The sequence below is a fragment of the Egretta garzetta genome, unplaced genomic scaffold, assembly GCF_000687185.1.
Source record: "Egretta garzetta isolate BGI_Z169 unplaced genomic scaffold, ASM68718v1 scaffold721, whole genome shotgun sequence".
In the NCBI taxonomy this organism is placed as follows: domain Eukaryota; kingdom Metazoa; phylum Chordata; class Aves; order Pelecaniformes; family Ardeidae; genus Egretta; species Egretta garzetta.
In genome coordinates this window covers 1-22,058 of record NW_009258496.1, presented here as the reverse complement: position 1 = coordinate 22,058, position 22,058 = coordinate 1, and the positions used below count along the sequence as shown (strand labels likewise).

At 45.1% G+C, this 22,058-nt stretch overlaps 1 long non-coding RNA gene across 1 annotated transcript; it reads left to right on the top strand.

Annotated features, from left to right (window-relative positions):
- The first annotated feature begins 858 nt into the window (after positions 1 to 858).
- On the top strand, positions 859 to 12,785 carry LOC118453029. The gene is made up of 3 exons (XR_004842913.1): positions 859 to 968; positions 5,002 to 5,005; positions 12,775 to 12,785. It is a non-coding gene; the product is annotated as an uncharacterized LOC118453029 (long non-coding RNA).
- The last annotated feature ends 9,273 nt before the right edge of the window (positions 12,786 to 22,058 follow it).

The following is a 22,058-nucleotide window of genomic DNA, read 5'->3' as shown; positions in this document are numbered from 1 at the left end:
GTTTCTCTTCAATTTCATGTTGGGGCAGGTGGAGATGAGCTGTCAGTTTACACACAATCATTTAGGAGATTTAGACCATGTCTGGTTTCACCAGCTGTGTTATTTATATCCAGTTCAGGTTAAAGCTGGGTGCTTCCCCTAGCCCCCTCGCAGCAAGGGCACAAAGCAGCAGTAAATGGTTTTTATGCACTTAAAGCTTTCCTTGTGAGGAGGGAGAAACAGGCTGTGCCATATACAGCTATAAAAACCACTATAAAGTTATGTTTCAGTGCTGGGAGATAATGCTGGCTAAAATAATAAATTCTTCCAAGCCAACCGGAGAAGCTACTGCAAAGCTTAGGAGTTAGGGAGGTATTGCATGCTTAAAGGAACTAAATGCTGAAGATTTAGTAAGTTGCTAGTAGTCTCTGGATCTGCTTTATGTCCATTCACTTAGTATTTAGGCCCCTAATCTGCTCGTTTGTTGCTTACCTGTATTGTTACGTACTTATATATCTGTAATAAATCTGGCTTTTCCTAAGGATAATGTTCAAAGTTCTCCTAGGAGTAATACCTGAATTCACTTGAGTGAGGCGAGGTTGAGTTCAAGTTCAGGTAGAAATCTATTAGGAATAGAACAGTCCAAAATGTGCCTTTGTGGAAACTTCATTCTGGGTGGAAGAGCCTGGGTGGGGGGACAGGCCAGTGGGGTGGCTTACCTACCCCTGCCTGCTCAGGAAAGGCACCTCTATGCTACTGTTGGAGTGTGCATCCTGCACTCGTTTGGGTGGTGCTGGGTTTGATTTTTTTTTTTTTAAATGAATGGTGCCTGGTGGTGTTTGTACTGACTCCTGCTTAATGTTTCTTTTGAATAAGGACTGGGACTTCTCATCTTCTGGTGTCTTCTCCGGGCTGAAGATTGACCCTGATACTCTAGTAAAAAAGCTTGACTTGGACTCCAGAAGCATCATTTCCTTCAGAACAGGTTTGTTGTTGTATTCTGAATGAGTGCCCTGTTAGGTTGTGAGCAAAGACACTGGGGACTGTATTTGCAATGGCTGTCAGAACAAGCCCAGGAGAATCGAGCCCAAACACAGCTTCCTGTGTTCCTGCAGGGCCTTTTAAAAGTGGTTTCTGTTTGGGGTTGGAGGAGGCAGAAAGGTATGTATGTGCTTACTACTCCCTAAGTGGGGAACTAGCTTCAGGCTACCAGATGGCTGCTGGGCTGTGCCATGCAGCTGGAGCCCCAACCTGTGGGATGTCTTCCATGCAGCCAAAGGCTTCTGGCCCCCAGGGGCTGAGGGGACAGCAGAGCGCAGGCTGTGACCTGATCTCTGGGCTTCTCTGTGGCTGCTTTTGCCTCACCAGCAGCTGCCATTCATACCCCAATATTTTATCACCAAGTCGCTTGTTGTGCATCAACAGTGCTTTACCCACGGCAGCCTGATCGCAGCCAGTTCTCTCCTCCTGTCCTTTGCTGTTTCTAGGTCCCTGGCTCAAGGGCTTCTGGGCAGGAGAGTCCAGTTCACTAGGGAGTGAGAGTGGGAACAGGGAGGAGATGACAGAGGCTTTTGTTTTCTAGTCCCAACAAGGAAATGTTCCCTCTAGCTGCTTAGTGGCAGACAGAGCTTTGTATCTGAAACCGTGTTTCACCTCTCTAAATGGAAACTGATGGCACAGCAATCTGTGCTGGTGCAGATCAAGATGTGTGTGACTCCCAAATACCTTGTTTACAAGCTAAGTTAATTTCTTCTCATCATGCAGATTAATACTGCTACAGTGACTGTTTTCATGTCCAGCGGTACAAACAAACCCAGTAACCACCCAAGGGCTAGTGGTTACCTGAGCAGTGGTGAGCTGCTGGCCATAGCCCATCAGTCACATTTGGTCACAGAGTGAGGGAATGGGAAGGTTGTGTGAGGACACATTTACTGGAGATGCTTGACCTCTGCACAGAAACCTTTCTGAAATGTATTGTTTTCAAAACACTGAGCTCAGTTCGTAAAGGATATATGTGCATATGTGGGCATGTGAACATAGCCATCTCTTTAATTAAATTGGACAGCATGTTGTTGAAGGCTGACAGCCTGCAATTCTAGTCTTTCATTGCAGGCTACAGCTGTACATGTCTGGTTTATAAATAGACCTGTGTTGCTGGTCCCTGTGCAGTGCTGATGATGCAGATGTGTGGTGCCTGACTATATTTAACCCCCTCTTGAGGCTGTGTGCTGACTTCCTGCAGGTAGTGATGCTGACCCCAATGCTTTGTGCTCCCTCACGCTTTCCAGATGATCAGCTAAATGTTGCTGTTCATTTGGGGCCTCAAAACTGCAATTCAACAAGGCAAAAAGTGATTTTTTTTTTTTTTTTTTTTTTTTAAAAAAAAAAAATCTTCCCAGGCTGCTGTGCCCTTTCTTCTTGTATCACTCTGGAGCCATATGGAGACTTTTTCATTATGGAAATCAATTCATTTTTTTGTGTTAATTCAGTGAACTGTAACTAGGCTGTGCATACAATGGCAGACACCCTGGAGTTAGAAAAGAGATTCTGGGCAGATGTGCTTTGTCTCCCTTCGGTCAGCTGAAAGCCTGTACAGCAGGAAATTTAACTTAATTCCAACTCTCATGGGCTTCCTCCTATCCTCCCTTAGTTGAGTGCACAGGGCAGGAGGATAAGATTCTCCTACACGTTGTTATTTTAATATTTAATATGAAGACAAAAAAGTGTTTCTCTCCCGCTTGCTTTTCAAGCTCTGAGAAGGTCAAGTTGGCAGACTGTAGGTAGGCTTACTCTCTTTCCCATGCTTTTCACAGCTGAAGATTTTTTTCTAAGGGTGATATATGGCAGTTGAGAAAGCTGTTTGTCCTCCCCTTGTGTGTGCGTGCTCGTGTGCCTCACGTTACCTAAGATTGCTTTACATTATCTAAGATCGCTGGTACCTCTGTGTTTTGTGCTATGACACTTTAGGGCTTGTGCTGTGGCACTTTAGGGACAGCCAGGAAGACTTCAGTGTGGGCTTAAAGAGGCCTGCAGGGTATGAGTGAAACAAGGGAGCAGTTACAGGGCTTGGACCTGGCAGGAAATCCTCTGCTGGGTTACCAAGCCCAGCTGGCAGCTGCCGGCTTTGGCTGTGTTCCCCCTCTTCCTTAGACTCTGCATCCCTCTGCTTTTGGAGATACAGTTCCTAGAAAAGCCAGTGTCTCACTCCATGGCTGTGCTTCCATGGCTTGGAGGAGCACAATATCTAAGTTGGAAAGTTCAGCATCTATAGCAGTGTTAGCATCTTGGTTAACACTAGTGGTTGTGTGTGCCTGCACAGGTGTGTGCTGTGGCTGAAAGGAGATGGAAACAGGCCCCTTGTTTTGTGAGGATAAACTGGTGGTGGTGTTGCTTGACAACTGAAAGCCCTGTTTTTCTGAGGACTTCTGAGGATTCCTGGTGCATCTGGTAGAGGCAGGGTGCCCTATCGATGTATCTGCTACTCTCATGCTAATGGTCTTGTTGCTTCCCTTAGATACAAGGCTGATTCAGTGTACTTGTTGTGATTGGTGCAAAGTATCATCTTAGGCTGTTCTGGCATTGGTAATTCTTGTGGCATGAGAAGGAAAGGGTAGAACTGTAACAAAAAATGTTACCAAATGGAATTAATTTTAGCTGAATCTTGCATGTGTGATGGTACAAAGCCAGTGGTCTAAAGTGGAAAGTATTTTAATATGGGGAGCATGTCATACTGTGAAGCAGACCTGCTGCAGCTACTTCCTCCTGCTCTGCTTCTTGTCTTTAATCATTAGCTCATCTTAACACCAGATTCCAGATGATTTCCACATGCTTGTAGGTAACAAAAGCCAGCAACATCACTTTGAATACTGCCGTTAAGTGCATGAGTTAGTTGCTTGCTGAATGATTGCTTCCTATCAGTGTAATTTACTTAGCCACTGATGTAATATAAATCAAATACTTTGCCATAATCTAATCCATGCAAAGACCTCTGTTACTAGTGTGAGTGAATAAATCTCATCTGGGTGAGCCTCGGGAATTAAATATTTCTAACTAAGTCAGAAATAATGGCTTGTTGTATGAAGGGGGTTCTTTTTTTTTTTTTTTTTGCTTTAGTTTTCCTTCCTCAGTGTTTGCTCCTTGAAGCAGGGGCCTGTTCAAGTGTGGCTCTGGCAAACCAGTTGCCTGGGAATGTTTTTTTCTTTTTTTTTTTTTTTATTTTTTTGAGTGGATGATGAACCAGTTGTGGAGTAGTATGAACAACTGGACTGGCAGCTTTCTGCTTTATTTTCAGCTTCCCCAGAAGGGAACTGTGACAAGATGCGTTGTTGAGAAAGCAAAGTGCAATGGCAGCAAGTGCTATCACTTCAGAATTGATTGCAAAACCATAGCTTGACACCTTGATTTCTGAGGTCGTGGCAAGAGTAGCTTTTGCTGCAGATTGCTCTAGCTCCTTCTGTACCACTGGTAAGCCAGGAAAATGTGAACCATGGATTAAAACCATTTGCTGCCTCTGGTCCTGGACCAGTTAAGGGTCCTTAAGGTGACCACAAGGTCTACCAGAGGGTGGGTTTAGATTGGACATAAAGAAGACCTTTTATTTATTTATTTATTCGGGGTGGTGAGACAGTGGAACAGGTTGTCCAGAGAAGCTGTGGATGCCACTTCATTGGAAGTGTTCAAAGTCAGGTTGGATGGGGCTTTGAGCAACCTGATTTAGTGAAAGATGAAAGGGAGGTTGGACTAGGTGATTTCTTCCAACCCAAACTGCTCTGTGGGTCTACGATTCTATACTGAGGTGGGGGGCACAAAGTGACAGGACATTAGTCTGAACGGATGTTGTACTGGGCCTTGCTGTTGCTGAAGCCTAGATCTGCACAACATGATGCAAAGCTATAGGGGAGTTTAAGACAGGCATGCCTGAAACCTCTGACTTTCCTGTTATATCTTGAGAGCTTTTGTCCTCTGATGACCAGGACTGTCTTGCAGCATGGGTTCCTGTGTTAGTGGCGCAGAGGGGAGCAGAGGAGTGTAATTACTGAGCATCTGATAAAGAAGGAAGTCCCTTTTCTTCATGAAGAAATGTGGAAACGAGAATAAACTCAGGCCGTGCAGGTACCTGACAGCTTGGAACTGCTGGAGTCTGCAGGCTGTGTACAGCCTTGTTTTTTCCCTTTCTTAGATACTTCATGAGTTCCTTTTGTTACCAAGTTGCCCTCTGCAGAGTCACTGACTATGTCCTTCTGGTTTGCACCTCAGCTTCTGCTCTGGTGTTCCAGGTGTGCTGTGTCTGTTGCTTATCTGCTTCCTTCTCCTTGGGCTCTGCAGCCACTTGTCTGATTCTGTTCTCCTTTTATAGCCTCAAATGAGAAGAAAGGTGTGGTTGGTTGGCACTGTGGTCCTACTGTGGGACCGTGCACTAACTTCATGTGACATGATTTGCTTTCTTGCTTTTTTTTTTAATGGGTGATGTGCCAGAATCCACGTAAGACCTCTCTTCTTCCAGCATCGCTCTTCCTGCAGTGTCTTGACTCATGGTTACCACTGTGCTGGATCCACTGTTGTGTTGCTTGCAGAATTGCAGCTGTGGCCAGTCCCTTGTTACTCTTCAGGAGCTCTTGACAGGATGCAAATCTTTGTGTCCTGTAATTTATTCCTATCCATTTGTTTCTGCTTGTTTGTGGCCACTTCCTTCTGTCCTGACCCTGAACACATTTCTCCATGAAATGCTTCTGTGCAAATCCTAGAGTTGTGCTATTGGTAGGAGCAGTTGCTTCTGCTGGGAAGATGCTTGCTGTGTTACTCTGCAGAACATGGTGTGAGTCTGCCCTCCTGCTGTCTGTAATCCTAGTGCTGTCCACCTTCTCTAAGCAGATTTTTGGTGACATGAATTGGTAAGAACAGGATGGAGACATTGGCAGCCTTCCCACTGTGTAAATTTTGGGCCTTTCCTTAACCTCCTGTACAGTGTGCTGTCTGCCACGTCATGTAGTCCGCTTCTCTGTGCCTTCCTGGGTATTGTGCAGTGCCTGGCCTCATGAAGCTGAAGGTTTCCTCTTTTGTTTTGGTTTTCTGTTTTCTTTTCTGGTATGTTGGAGTGTTTAGCAAATGAAGGATTAAAAAAAAATTAATCCTGTTTGTTTTAATGAACATATCCTTTCTGAATATCAGTTTTGAGCCTTGCTGATTTTTTTTTAATGTGAGTTTGGGGTATTTTTAAATCTTCTGCTTGTGTTGGTCATTTGCCATGTCCCTGGTGTGGAAAGCTGCTGGATCTTCACGATTCTGCTGCTGTCGCTTTTCTTCAGCATTTAATTCTGGCTGGCAGCTCTCACACCCATCTTGTTGTTTTGTGCAGAGCACCTTTCTCAAGCTGTTGCCCAGTATAACACTCTTCAGATGGAAAGGGGTGAAAACGGCTTGTTCCACAAACTGAAGATGACAGTGAGCGGCCTGTGAGGAGTGGCTATAGCATCTCCAGTGTGTGTGTAAAACGTGACGTGCTGTGCTAGTCCAAAATGACAAGATGTTCCTCCTCCATCTGTCTTTGTTATTAGCTGCCCAGGCTTTAGTCTGTGTGAATTTTGCTCTCCCTGAAGTTGGTGTCAGAGGTAGCCTATTGGCAACGCCCTTGGTGGTGTTGCACTGAAATGATTTTAACATCTTTGAAAATCTCTACTTGGCATGTGAATGTGGCCTAGGAGGAGTGGCTATTTGAGTGGCATTTGAGCTGGGATTTCTTGCTTTCATGGGTGGGGACTGGATATCAACATAACATCCTGGCCTGTATCAGAAATAGTGTGGCCAGCAGGAGTAGGGAAGTGATCGTGCCCCTGTACTTGGTGCTGGTGAGGCTGCACCTCGAATACTGTGCTCAGTTTTGGGCCCCTCGCTACAAGAAAGATGTTGCATTGCTGGAACATGTCCAGAGGAGAGCAACAAAGCTGGTGAGGGGTCTGGAACACAAGTCATACGAGGAGCAGCTGAGGGAACTGGGGTTATTAGTCTGGACAAGAGGAGGCTGAGGGGAGACCTTATTGCCCTCTACAGCTGCCTGAAAGGAGGCTGTAGCGAGGTGGGGGTCGGTCTCTTCTCCCTGGTAACAGATGATAGGACGAGGGGGAATGGTTTGAAGCTGCGCCAGGGCAGGTTTAGGTTAGACATTAGGAAAAACTTCTTCACTGAAAGGGTTGTCAGGGTCTGGAATGGGCTGCCCAGGGAGGTGGTAGAGTCCTCATCCCTGGAGGTATTTAAAAGAAGGGTAGATGAGGTGCTTAGGGACGTGGTTTAGTGGTGGGATGTCAGGGTTAGGTTAAAGGTTGGACTCGATGATCTCAAAGGTCTTTTCCAACCAAAGTGATTCTATGATTCTATGGCTTTAAAACAGAGCACCCAAGCTCCATCAAAGGAGCCTTCAGCCTTTGCAGCTTGGATAAAGCTCAGCCTTGATCACATGAAGTTGTGCTCTCAGCCTGTCCTGTTCACCTGCTGCCTCTGATGCGGGTGGTGGTGGCTGCTTTTTGTGGTCTTGAGACAGAGAAAGTAGCTCTGCAGTATCCCTGGCCTCTTGCCCCAACAGACTGAGAATGACACATGCCAGCTGGCATTGAGCCTTGGGTAGAGACCAGCTCTTCTTCCCTGCACAGGCTTGAAGGATGTGGGAAGAAGGGCCCAGGAAAGCCAGCAACCGTTTTGGCGGTTCCTCATTTCTCTTTCATATTTTCATCTCTACTGTATCTTCAGCCACCCAGCAGACATGAATAGTCAAAGTGCAGCCACCTTCAGGCCCTGAGTGCTCTCTCCCAGGGCAGGTGTGGGCTGCACACCTCTCCTTTGTGTGCCCCTCTCCTCCCCACCCATGTACCTTCTGCAAGGTGTCCATTGCCCTCTGTGTAACCTGCACAGGTCAAGGGTGTGTCCTAGGACTGGAATGTGTAGGTCTCAGGTCAAACTGCAAGCTTCCTTCTATAAGCTGGTGTTTTCTCTGACATTGTGTATGGAAGTGCTCCTATAAAAGAATTTTCAAGAAAGGAAAAAATCCCAGAGAAGGGGAAATGGTGGGCAGGGATTAAACTGGCAAAGTGACGCTCTTTGCCTCTCCCCCCAGCCCCAAGGTTAATGACTTGGCATCCAGAAATGGCTGTGAAGGACACTGCATGTGTCTTTATTACGTTGACTGGGGGAGTGGTTTGTCTGCCTGTTTGCAGAAGTGCAGTCCAAAAAGCATTGCTCACTTCTATGCTTGAGCTGAACTGCCTGTCATTGCACCCTGACTGGTGTGATGCACCACAGCGAGAGCCTGAACTAGTGCCACTGAGGGGGAGGAGACTCTGACCCTGCCAGGAGGCCCTCGGTCCCAGCTGAGCGCCACCTGGCATGGGGCAGGGGGGAGCCCAGTTCCTTTCTTGCATAGCAGCAAGCAGAAAACTTGAACCTTCTGGAGAAGGGATGCTGTTAACTTTTGATAACCCAGCATACCACTTACTAATATGTTTACAGACTTGACAGTAGCTGAAAATACTTTTATTTCAGGCTTAGGGCTACTAGCAGGCTGCTTTTGACTATGAATGGGAGTTCTGTGGATAAGGAGACTGTACCTTGACTTGAAGTAGAAAAGAGAGAGCAGGTGAAGAGCTCGGAAGGGTACCTGCTGGCCTGGCTGGCAGAGTGAGGCTGCATCCAGGACAGATGCCCTGCTAGTTTGGTAAGGTAACAGGTGGCAATTTACCATACCTGGGTAAGTTGCTCTAGGTAGCGATTTACCATACATCCCTTCTTCCTTGCTTTTTGGATGCAATTTATTTGGGTTTTTGACTGCATCATTGGGAGTTGCTCTTACCCTGACAATGCCAGATCACCTTGTAAGGGCAGTTTTGGTGTCTGTCTGTTTTATAACAGGCTGCTGTAAATCTGCATGGCGTTTGAGAGGAACTCTGATAGTGGTTTGTGGTATGGGAAGCCTCCCCAGTGAGGTCGTATGACCTTGGTCTACATGATGCCTCGAACAGCACTGTAGGTTGTAACAACTCGCCTCAAAGCCAGAGGGCTCTTCTGTTGCTTCAGTCCAAAGGATGAAAATCAGTGGGACCTTGCTTCAAGAGTCAAGTTGACCAAGCTCTCTAGCAGAGGTGAAAAGCTGTAGGGACTGCTTGAAATGGAAGACAGTGACCTGCTGTGGGTAGCTTCTGGGAGAATTTGGAGTGAGAACCCTACTGAAAGCTAAAGACGTTGGTGCCTTAAATAAAAATAGTAAAATTTTTAAAAAGTAAAAAGTCCACACTGCTTAAAAATAGTTTAACACTTTGTTGTCTGTGCAGTGTGGTGCCAGCTGTGAGAATAGCTGTATGAAACTCCAGTTAATTAGAGTCAGTGCAATTAAATGAAAAGAGCTAATTGAGTGTCTGAAACTTGCACTGCTTCAAGTGCTTTGACTTCCCTGACTCTGGAGATAGACGATTTCCATGTTGTGAGTGACTTCTGCCAGATCATGGGAATCAGTTCTGTTAGTATGTATTGAAGTAATTAACTTCTTTTTTCTTCCCCTCCCTCTAGCTGTGTCTAAGTCCTTGTTCTTAAAATTAATGTTTAAAAAAAAAAATAAAAATCCTCCAATTAGCCAGTGGTCATAGATACTGAGCACTACACAAACACAGTAACATTTTCCAGAGTACCCGAAGCTGCCAAGACATTTGCAGTTTTCTCCAGGGAGAGGAGGCTGTTGGTAGTGGGAGGAGCCTGAAATGAGTTTTAGGAGTTTGAACGATGTGTCAGATCCCTGTAATTTCTTATTATGGCTGGTTCCTGTGGCTGTGCCTACTGTATAACATTTACCACTAGAGATGGTGGAAGGTGCGTGCCTGCCCTGGAGCAGCCTTCACACACTGCTTTGTAGGGCTGCTTTGAAGCTGGGTGGCTGAAGAGGAGGGTGGGGCTCAGCGAGGGATTGGGAACTTAATTGGTGAGGCTTCTGGGGTGCTGCTCTGTGGTTTTCCAAAGCCTTCCTCCAGCCTTTGTAAATGCTGGGTGCTCAAGCCTGTGCTTTTTAGGTCAAATGTGTCAGTCCTTTGTGTCACTGAAGGGCTTGCTGAATTTGGGGCTGGTGTACCTCCTTGCCTTCCTGGTCAGGCGTGATTAGGCATGGCAGCTTGCGTGTTGTACCATGTCTTGCTCTGTGCGATTATGATTCCCAGAGCTTTAGAAAGATACTAATCTAGCTTGTTATTCTCCTGCTAAATCAGTTTAAAATGGTTAGACATCCTTACTTACACAAAAATAGATCAGCCCTGCTTGGGAGAGTACTGGAGCTGCAGTGTTACAAAAGAGGGTTATGAACTGAAATCTATGGCTTTGTTGTTCTAATGTTACAGCTTTGGCATAATTTATAAAATTATAAATGCTACAAAGAGAGAGGAGGCACTGGTAGCAAAGATACCACTCAGCACAAGTCCCAGTAGTGAAACCCTCTCATGGGGCATGAGAGCAACAGCTTAACGCTGTGAGAATTGAGAAACTGAATCCCAAGAGGGATGAAGAAGCACTTGTGGAGAGGGCAGATTGACAGCTCTGGAAGTCAGACCCCTTCCATTGTCACCAGCATCAGTACAGAGTTGTGTCAAGCTGTCAAACATATTTCTGAAATATGCATCCTGGGAGTTTAATGTTTAATAGATGCTCTATTTAGAAAATTGGTAGAGGCTGGTTAAAGGGTGGATGAGAGGTTGTCTTCTTCTGGGTTGCCCCTTTGGACTTGCCTTGACATGCTTTTGGGGTGCAGCAATAAGTCAGTCTCCTCCTTCCTCTGTTACTACCCCTGGAAAATGCTCATGTGAGGAAGATTATTTTGCTTGGATGTTCTTTCCAAGGGTTTCTATGGTAGGAGTGTGATCTATATAAATCAGATTTCTGATTTACTGAGAGATAAATCTGTGCCCTGCTAACGTAGGTTTTGCTGTGTATTTAACGGTAGAACTCTGAAGAGTTGATGTCTGTAATTCGGACTAAGTGGGATCTATAGTATTCTATGTAAGTGATCCTTTACTGGAATAGTAGCAGGTCTAGCTTGCCTGCAGTTTTGTTTTTTAAATTATACAGTTTGTTAATAGGGGCACTTACTCCCAGATAATCTGTAATCCTTCAGTTATAGTACTAATGGCCCACAGGTTATAATTATGGGAAAACATGGTACTCTTCTGGAGCCATCTCCTTCTCTCAGGCCACCACTGATTGCAATGCACACTTAAGAAATAGTATGTAGTGCTGGCTCCTGTGCTGAGAGCCATTCTGCTCAGAGGATCCTTGGGATACAGAGGTATTCAAAGACTCTGTGAGCAATTTACGGGCAAAGGCTTTCTTGACGCTTTGGTAAAAATGTGTGCACCAGCTGCCCATTTCAGTGCTTCAAAAGTGGCATTATTGATGGTCATATGTGGCATAACTGGTAATGGCACATAATTTGGGTTTAGCTTTTTAGTCAATTAGCTTATAGAAGGGAAGTAAGTTTTGGGTTTTCTTGTTTTGTTTTTTTTATTGGAGTTTTTAATACTGTAAATCTCAAGGGGCATTATCTAAGCTAAATATAGGAAACAAGAGTATGGAAGGATTAAATTCAGTGGGTACTGAAATATTCTGGGTTGTTTGAAATGGTAATTTGGACAGGTTTAGATTGAACTAGCAGTGTTACAAATATGCTATGAAGCTAACCACAGAAAATGGATCCTGCAGGAGAATAGGCTTTCAAGCAGATGTTCAAGCAAGGAGTGACTGTCAGCTGGAAGGTACTCTTGAAAGAATTGTATTTAGTGATATTGTTAAAGAACTGCAATAAAACACGGTGTTTCAGAGGGTCTGTGGCAGGATATCTAAGGGAAAATGGGGGTACAGACTTGTCTTCTGGCCCTCTGGTGCTGTGTGCTTGACTGTGCATGGTGGGCATGCAGAAAATCACTAGATCTGCTTAAAGAATTTTGGCTTCTGTGGATACCATGGACATTCATGCCTAATGTGACTGTGCATGTGCATGCTCTGAGCTGATTTGCTTCTGTTGCATTTCCTAGCTACGTGGCTTTTAAAATTTGTTTTTACTTATGTCTGTTTTCCTCTCCTTTCAAAATAAATATTATTTGTGAATTCAGGTCACTGAGTGTTCTTACATAACTGGGAATGGGCTTCTTTAGCATGGGTAGGACATTCCCGGCTGCGATGGGTACAGACTATGTCTTTACATCCAGTAGTTCACAATGTACTTTCAGTTGAAATAACCTGGTATGCCTGTCAACAGGGAGGTAGGGGAAGGCTGTTCCAGACTGCAGGAATTCTCCTGGCAGAAATCACGATTTTGAGTTTAAGTTGCTTCCTTCAGTGGCACTTTCATCTTTTTCTTAGTGAAGCTTCTGGCTATTGCTTTTGATTCATGGCAGTGGTTTGTTACCCCAGGGCTGGGCTTATGTGTACTCCTCTGCAGCTGCAGGCACGCTTGTTGCTTTGGTGCCTGTACCTGAGCAGTTTTTATTTGTGGAAATAGCATACAAATATGTAGATACTGTTTATATGGGATTATTATAACTTCTTCATGTCTTTTCTTCCTTCAAAATAGAGGGTGTTGGCCTGTTTACCTGTACTGGGTGTAGGTGGCAAGGTTTTGGTAGCAGGGGAAGACGCTGGGGCTGCCCTGTGCTGAACACAGTGCAGCTCCAGTGCACTGACTGCAGCCACAGCTGAGCCCATTGACCATGATGGCAGTGCCTCTGGGAAAACATATAATTAAGAAGGGGCAAAAATGCTGGGCAGGTAGAAGAGTAGGAAAAAAAAGTGAGAAACAGCCCTGTGAACACCAGGGTCAGAAAAGGAAGAGAGGAGGGGCTCCAGTCACTAGAGCAGTCTGTGGAGAGGGACAGGGTGGATGAGGAGGAGGGAGTGGCAGACAGGAACTGTGATGGACTGACTGTAACCCCATTCCTCATTCTTATGTGCTGCTCAGGGGGGAGGTAGAGGAGTTGGGAATGAAGGAGTGAAGCTGAGCCTGGGGAGAAGGGCAGTGCATGGGAGAAGGTGTTTTGGTGTCTGTCTTTTGTTTCTCACCACACGATTCTATTTTAATTGGCATATGTTGAATTAGTTTTCCCCAGCTCGAGTCTGTTTTGCCTGTGATGGCAACTGGTGAGGGATCTCCCTGTTGTTTACCTCTGCCCATGAACTTTCCATCTTATTTTCTTCTCCTGTCCTGTTACGCAGGGGGAGTGAGGGTGAGCATCTGGCAGCTGGCCAAGGTTAACCCATCACGTTACCGTAGCTTGGTAAAAGTTGAGATTAAATTCAGTACCAGGTAGAACTGTTGCTCCATGGCTGCTCCTCTGCCTTCCTTACTGTCTTTTTCAGGTGAATATCTTCTGAGCATTCTGTAGATCCAGAGATGCCCTTTGCATGAGAACTGCATTTCTTTGCTTTTCATTAAGACTCACAGATACTTAAGCAAGTCATTCCTCCATGTTTCTGTTGTACCTTTATACCTGTAACAATATTGTGGTCCCCTGTGGCAGTGAAGTGTATGGTCTAACTCTATATCATGAGGTTACAGTATTTTCTTTGCTAGGCTGGATGAAGAGATCTAATGTATGAATAGCATCCAGACAGACCCAAGGAAGGGATGCGGAAGGTGAAGCAAATGTACTTTGGAGGTAACTTTAGAAGGAGGATCATCCTCATGGAAGCTGCAGAGGTGAGCTGATAGATATACTTGCTTGTGTCCTGAAGGTCAGAATTAGGAATCTCTCCCTTCCTCAGGACACAGCAATATGCTCTAGTCTAAGCTCAGGGAAGTACAGAATAGGTCTCAGGTCCATCCAGATGTTTCTTCTTCATGTCTTTGCTGTGTAGGAGGTGCTGTCTCGCTCCAGCTATGACTGCATTGCTGACAGCTCTGTAGCAGGAGAGGATGTGCCAGAACATCCCTCTCTGAGAGTGCTCTTTTTCAGATGCTAGATGTGCTCATTAGAGGGCAGCAGAATAACTCTTCCTTTTTCTAGGTCAGTTTTATGTTTTTGAATGATGTTTTCAGCTCTGCAGGACGCAGAACAAAATTTTCCAGTCCCTCCCTCAGTTTTTCCTAGTGCAATAAGTGTATAAACCAGCAATGCTCGTATGAAAATGTTACCCAGTATAAAGAAACATAGAGCAATTACAGTAAAAATTTGCTGCTTGGAAGCTTGTAAATGTTGCAGGCTCAAACAAGATGGAGCTCCTTTAAGATTAAACCACAAATGGCTAGCAGCGTATGTGGAAAAGCAGCCAAAGTTATGTTTCACAGCTAACTTTTTTTTTGCTCAGCCTAATTCTTATTTGACCTATATGTTCATATGCATCTATTGATTTGTTTGCTATACCCCAGCTGCTGCTGCCACCTTTTTCTGCTTGAAGAAAATGTTAAAGAATCAGACTTGCTTCGTCTGAAAGTAATCCTTAAATGAGATCTAGTAGTACGCCCCCCCAGTCCTCTGTAATATAAATGCTATAAATAATTATGGCATAGTCTTTAAAGGCTAAGTGAGGCTGGGATTTGGAGCCCAACATCACAATACTTAAATGCATTATTTATTATGTAACATTCATAGAAGAAGGCTGTAGCACAGTTTGACTTCGCAGCTAGTGTATTTCTGGCTTCAGAAAGATCTGTGTAGAAATCCTGGCTGGGGATGTGCATCTCCAGTGCACATCTTATTAGCAATATTTTGCACACTGACCTCTTTGGGGGACATGAGCTGGTTCAAGGCAGCTAGAATAGCAGGAAAAAAGGATTTTTCAGTTTTATCAGCATCAGCCATTGGTTTCCAACAGATGGCTCTGATTTTGCAAGGTCCTCAGTGGAAGCAAATCTTCATTAACCAGAAGAAAATTAATATTTCAGGAGATGTGCAAATAGGTTTTCTGTCTTGAGAACCTTTGCCGAATCTTCCTCTTCCTGAAGCTCCTTGTCCTAGGGTGGTGGAGCATGCATGAAGATTGGTGAGGGCAGACATGACACCTTTCTCTCTTTCCCAGAATGTGTTGGGTGTTTTCACATTACATCCTGCGGATTTCCGTATCTCCCTCTCCCCCACCCGAAGGGGTACACGTCCACCCCAAGAGGTGCACGTGTACCTGAAGGGGCACACAGCTGCAGGTTCCTTAGAACTTGGTAGGTGCTGTGTGTTCCTCACATGGGTGGGGGCTCTAGCACAGCAGGGTGTACTTGGCTGCTGCTTTCTGTCCTACATTATTTTTTAGAGTGGCACTATCCAAGCCGACAAACCTCTAAAGTAGAACAGCTTTCTCGATACTGGCAAACTGTTCCTGGTGCAGTGGCTTGGATCAGTCCCACCTCCTGGAGAGGTCCAGATTGTGCTTTGCACTCTCGGTTTGGGATCCACTGGGAAGCTGGCATTTCGTCATGTCTTCATTGTGACACCTCGGAGAAGGCAGGACTAATGGGAAGGTCCTCATAAGGAAAGGAAAGCCAAACAAAGCCAGAAAAATGTGAAAAATGGCTTGTATCACTTAGCAGCTCTTGGTCTATTAGGTAAAAATTAATATCCTGTCAATAGGGTAAAAAGATTAAACTCAGTCTTGTATGAAGTGAGATACCAGTGATGAGTCTGTAGGCACATGACACGCGGATCTAAATCCATTTGACCATTTGGTCCATGTTAGGAAATTAGCAGGCACAGTGCTCATGCCAGCAGTCTTCCTCACCGCAGAGAAATACTTCTGCCAGCATCTTCTGTGCAATACGAAAAGATCTTCTGCTGGCCCTTCTTTTACAATGAAAGTCTCTCTCTTCTGAGAACTAATACGATATTTCATTGGGGATGTGAGTCTTCTCAGTATGTGTATTTTGGGCATGGGGAGCCTAAGTATTACAAGACTACCACTTGGGACGGGGTGTGTAGTTTTTTTGTTCAAGGAACACTTTCTTTACAGGAGTGACACCAGACTGCATTCCCCTGTGAGCGTGGGGATACTGAAGCACAGAGAAGTGAGGGGACAGGTAGTTCTCAGGGCTCTAGTCCCAAACTTGAGAAGATCAAGGCAATACCAAATGTCTGGCAGCTCTGAAAACTGACAGCAGGGAGTGTCAGAGAAGCACCTACTATGGTTTAGTCCTTCCCCACTGCCTGTTATTTCTTTTAATGACATGAGTGTTCTTGTAACAGCTCTCTTTGGCAACTGATCTCATCGCTGCATGGGGTAGACGGGGCTGTGGTGAGAGTACCCGTTTGTGCTAAGGCAGGCACGGTATAAATGCTGTGCAGCAGTGCATGCCATTTGCTGAGGCTTGTTATTGTCTGCGTGTGCTTCTGGCAGGGCTGTAGGGAGCATGAAGTACAAAGTGGTGGAGCCCTGTAATTTTTTTTTTTAAATTTTGCTTGCTTTAAAATAGATTCTACCAGGAGAATGTCATTCCAGGGTGGGTAACCGATACTGTCCTGCAAGTTTCAAATAAAGAAAAGGGAAAGAAGTGATGAGATGGAGAAAAGAATAATTTCTGCCTCTCCTAGAGGGGCCCAGATCTTGATTTTTCTTTTTTAAAGATTTCATCTTTGTTTAAGTGAGCCAGATGGGCATATTGGAGTAGAGTGGCTTGCTCTATTTTAAGACTTTTTTGAAAAAAGGAAAATGTCTTGTGTGAGAATCATTGTGGGAAAGGCAAAGGGTCCCTGGCAGAGTGGTCAAGCCCAGCTTTGGCAGGACATGAAGAATGCTGAAGGAGGTCTGTAGTGAGGTAATGATCATTCTGGTCTGTCGAGGGGCTTGGCAGAGCTGCAGGATGGTGCCCATATATCCTCTGGAGCCAGGCAGAAGAGGAGCAGAGAGGAGGATGTAGGCCTGTCTGGGGGGATGATGCTGTGGGAGTGTTGTGTGTTCCATAAGATGTCAGAGCTGGTGATTGTATTAGTGCCTCAGGGCTTTTGGGAGCTCTAAATTGTTCATTGAACCAGAAGAACAGTTGAGACAGCATGAAAAGCGGCAGTCACCAGAAACATTGGAGGCTGGAAGAGGCAATGAAGCAGTGTTTGTGCCAGTTCCACTTATGGAGCAGTCTGTGCACCCATGAGGAGGGAAGGAAACTTGTGGTGCTTGGGCACCTCCTGGAATGAGTGTTCATGCATTAGGCTCGTTGGACTGTGTAATAAACACCAGCACCACAAACAAACAAAGGTAGTTCCTGTGTCACATTTGAATGCTAGAATTAATAACAGCCCTGTAACCTTGAAAAGCTCTTGTGTTCATACAGTCTTCATGCAGACACTGGATTACCTCTGTCTGTGCTTCAGGGGCTTCTGCTTGGCATCTCCAGTCTTGATCTTGTTCTGAAGCGTTTCCTTATAAATGGTAGTTGGTTTTATAGTGCTGCAAAGAAAAAACTCACCTTGTTTCTGATCTGGACATAACTTGCCAGCCCTTTGAGCTGGGAGGGCTGTGTGCTTATATTGGGCAGGAGGGGGTACCTGAGTGCAGCAGGTGCTAACCTGCAATAGGTGCTTGAGATTGGGATTGAGTTATGTCTCCACCCCATCACAGACCACAGTAGCATGGATTTCATGCCTTGTAGTTTTCCAGGTGATTATTTGTCTATCTCCATTCTTCAAATGCTTTGGAGTTTTGAAATCTGCTATACATACTCCAAAAAAAAGACGGGGGCCAAGAACGGGCAATGAGGCTCCAGCAATGTTACACATTGCTGATCCTGCATACTGGTTGTTGCTGGACTGCACGTAGGCAAAGCTGAACAGTGAGTTGGGGGCTGAAGGTCAAATACATGCCTGTCACAAACAATTTGAGAAGCTTTCCCAGGTATTCTCACCCTCCTTCCTGCTTTGTATTTGTTACTGTTGCAGTCCTCTGTGTGTGCAGCAGTTTATAAAACCACTTACAATGCAAGTGGTGTTGGAACTGACTGATCAAAATGTGACTGGGATCAAGGTAATAATTCTTAGCTTATGTAAATAATGAAAGTCTGCTGGCATTATACAGTCTGAATTGTTGAGTTCTTTTCCATGTCTAAATCTAAAATTATCTTGTATATGTTGACTGAGCAGGCTGTCGGGTAAAAAAAATTAATATTACATTTAATATATGACTGTTTGGTGGTAGAATATACAGTTGGACTTTCTGTTCCCTTGGTGCTCCTAAACTGTTAGGTGTTTGAGTTTCCTGGTGTGCAGGAGCTCTGACAGCTGCAGATGGCAGGATTAACTCCTTGACGTACGGTTGTGCAATAGATAAGACAGCGTGGAGAGGGGGAGTGCGCTACACTAATCTGCCACAAAGACTTAAAAATCAAGGGCAAGCTCTGACATGTGATTACTTTTTTCATTTCCCATCAATGCATGGAGTGTTGGGAGTGGGAAAAACAAACTCACACCATGGGGAACCTGACACCAGACATGTTAAAGAATCCAAGGAAATCTGCCAGGAAAAGAGAATTGATCAACAGGTAAAATAACCTAGTGGAAATTTTGCTGTGGTCCTAATGAGCTCTGAGTAAGGTTCAGAGTAAATACTTGATGAAAACTCTGATCGGAGCAGTAAAGAACCTCTCTAGAAACTCTGTTCCTGCTTTCCTTTACACTGGTGTGTTCTTACGCTGTTAGGCATTGCCTGACTACTCGTGCCTGTGAATGTGTAGAAGGTGATGCCAGGGTTCACTGAGCTTTTTCAGCACAGGGGCAGAAAAAGCACACATGCCTCACCTCAAAGGAAAAAGCTATTAGCCAGCATGGATATATAAGCTCATAACAGTGTCTGCAGTCAAATGCAGTCCTTTCAGAGCATTTGTGTTTATCTGTAGATCAGTTTTTCAACATTGATGCTAAGGTGTGGAATATGAGCAATGATCAGAGCTCTTTTGCCTGGAGAAGATGACTGTGAGAAAATAGGAGCTGATGAAGTTTAGTAAAATATGGTTGCCACAGAGGTGAAGAGAGATGAGGCTTGTTCCCCGTCTCTTCCAGTGAGATAAATGGAAGAAATCAAATTAAACTAGAAGATGCTGGGTTCAGGATGGGCAAAGATCCCTTTCAGGGAAAGGAGAGTTAAGCTTGCACATGGGCTTCTGAATTTCTGGTACCTGCATGGGCTTTAAAGCAACTGGTCAGATCTCCCAAAATAAAAATACATTGGGGCTACTAAATGCACCCGCTCTGTACTTGGGCATTCATCACTGGCCCTCTTGGACTTGTGGTACTGGCTTGCATGAAGCTTTGGTCAGGCCTGGTATGTTCTTAGCCCAGTGGTGCTATTTACTAGTGGTAAAGCTTTACTCTCAAATCCAAGCCCTCAAAGTGCCTTCTGTTAAAGCTCTACAAGGTTTTTGTGTGTAGCTTCTGCTGATGCTGGCAGGAGCACTGCTTGCTCACTGAACAGAGCGAAAGGCAAGGGGGAGCTGACCATGGCTGTTCTCAGTGTGCATTATGTTAGGCTGCCTGCATCTCTTGTGCATGTCACATCTTGGGGTTTCTGTTGTGTTTGCAACCCTGGCTTGAAATTGCTGGTGATGTTGTATCTCCTAATTTGTGCAGATGCTTTAATCATGTCTACTGCATAACTGGGCAGCTGGATTTGTAATGCTATGGAAGGAACTTTTTTATTTAAACACATGGGCTGCTAATCTCAAATTATTTGAATGCCAATCAATAGTGCCTGTGGTATGTCAATTGCTGGGGAGCCTTGCAAAGAGGAGGTACTCAAATGAAAACCAGCAAAAGGATAGACGCAGCAGGCTTCCTGGAAATGTGCAGGAAGGATGTTGGAGGCTTTTCCTGTATTTATCTGTTCTGCTAGTTAGGCTTTGCACATGGCAGTAGTGTCTGTCCTTGCAGCAGTAAGAGGTACATAGACATGTGCTTTACAGCAGCAACGCTCTTGCCACCCTCTGTGTGCTGTGAAGAGCCTGCGAGGACACTGGATGTTTCCTCCAGCCCACGGTTTCAGTGACTTCTTTGTCTTCCGAAGCTACAGACACCTAATGCTGGAGATGGGGCCGAGAGGATGCCAGAGGCATAGCTAAGCAGCACCAAAGTGGAGTTTTTTTGTTTCTGTCCTAATCCCAGTCCCAAATACATTCATGCAATAATTCTGCTATTTGGCTATGTTAGCATAACGTTGTCACTGTGTTTCTAGTGCAATTTAAAAACTGAAATGAAAGTGTTAAGAATCTGACCTTGCACAGCTGCATTTAATATGATTCTATGGCAGGCCTGCTGGAATTGAGAGGAGACAATTAAAAGTATTTCAGGGGTACAAGTTAGGCTTTGGGCTTTTTCTTCTGTTCTGTCTGTATCATTCTTGTAACTGCTGAAAACTGCTAAATCTTCCCAGTCTGTTTTGCAGTCTGATCTGCCATGGAATTAATTGGTGAGGAAAAAAGAAGATGGAAAGAAATTTGTCCACTGTGTGTGGTAGGAGTTTGCTGGCAGTGCTATCTCTAAGGTAAAGTATAGAAGTGTAACACATAGCCTTTCTGTCAGATACGAGGCATCTGCGCTGTTTCTGACTTCAAGACAGGGCATGCAGGTTTTGTCTGGAAAATAAGGGCTATGGCCAAGACTCGAAATGTTGGCTACTGTAGTGCTAGGGGGGAGAGGAGAGAGAGATTATGGTTAAACAAGCAAACAGGGCAATAATATAGTAGACAATAGAAATGCTGGCTCCACAAGCCTGGAAAAAGGGTAACCTGGACCCAAGTGGCTGGGAAGCAACTGTTTGGAGGCTGGGTGCAAAGCAGAGGCAGCAATCGATTGCAGGGCAGGGACTGATTGGATTACCTAGCACTGGTATTGAAAGGCAAAACTCATCACCAGTTATTTGTGCACTGCCTGAAAGAAAATAAGGTGGGGCAAGCCTTTTTTTCTTCCTCTCTGTTTTGTAGTCTTGCCCAGGATCAGGCACTGGGGGTTCCTTAGAGGCTTGAACCTTCTTCCTGCCCCTTTGTCCCAGCAAAGGATGTGACTGGTTAATGTCCCAGTGTCACCCTTCCTTGAGCCTGGAGTTTTGCTTTTCTGGGTTTGGGCACGTGATCATGGGAAGCCAGAGCATCTTGTTCAGTGCTTCAGGGAGAGCTGAGCTTAGAGAATCGAGTTGTCCCATAGTAACCCTTGACCTAGGGAAGAGAAGCCGCCTGCTACATCCCCCATTCTTCCCCTGCCCTGCCATGATGTGCCATACCAGTCATGTGAGCTGCTGCAATGATAGATTTCCTCCCTACAGTGCATGACAGGACTTTTGCAGTGGTTCAGGTCTGATTAAATGCTATGGCTGGTTTGTCAGAGTGATGGTGTGTAATGTACTGTCTTGCTCAGTCTCTCCACCACCAAACTGGAGGTAAGGAATGCCCTTCAGTTTCATTGTGTCTATGCTCCTGCTCTTGGCTAGCTTAATTAGTCACAGACTACTAGTGTTAGGTGGAGTTGCATAGGACTGGATTTCGGCCCATCCTGCAGGGGGTTGGAGGGAGTAGGAGGCTGCCCAAGCTAGCTAACAGACCAGTGGTCCCCATGGTGAAGCCATTAAATGGACCTCTGATGCTCGGTCTCTGCATGCTGCAAAGTCTTGGATCATGTGGTCTTCTGCCCAAACGCTCCTTCTCACCTGACACTTGTTCCTAAAGCAGACTAGAGCTTTTTGTCCTCGCCTGTGTTTCTCTTGCCATTCTGTTTTCTTCTGTTCAGTGGCTTATTCCAAAATTCAAGCTGTGTCTGTTTATTCCTTGTAAAATTCCCATGTGTACATCCAAAGGTAAGTTTCTATCATGCTTGCATCTTTAATTTAGCAGCCACATACTCCTCCCTGGGTATGTACTCTGGGCCAAACTGGGCAGTGGGGTGGCTGATGCAGTTCCACTGATTTTATGTGTATTCTACAATCTGTATGTGCCTGGGACCAGTTATGGATTTGCTATTTGCAAACACATGTAACTTTTAAGACCATGTCAGTCAGGCCACACAGGTAGGCCTCTGTGTGTCACCAAATGTTATGTATATCTGCTGTAATTTGCTTCATAGAATCATAGAATTGTCTGGGTTGGAAGGAACCTTTAAAGGTCATCCAGT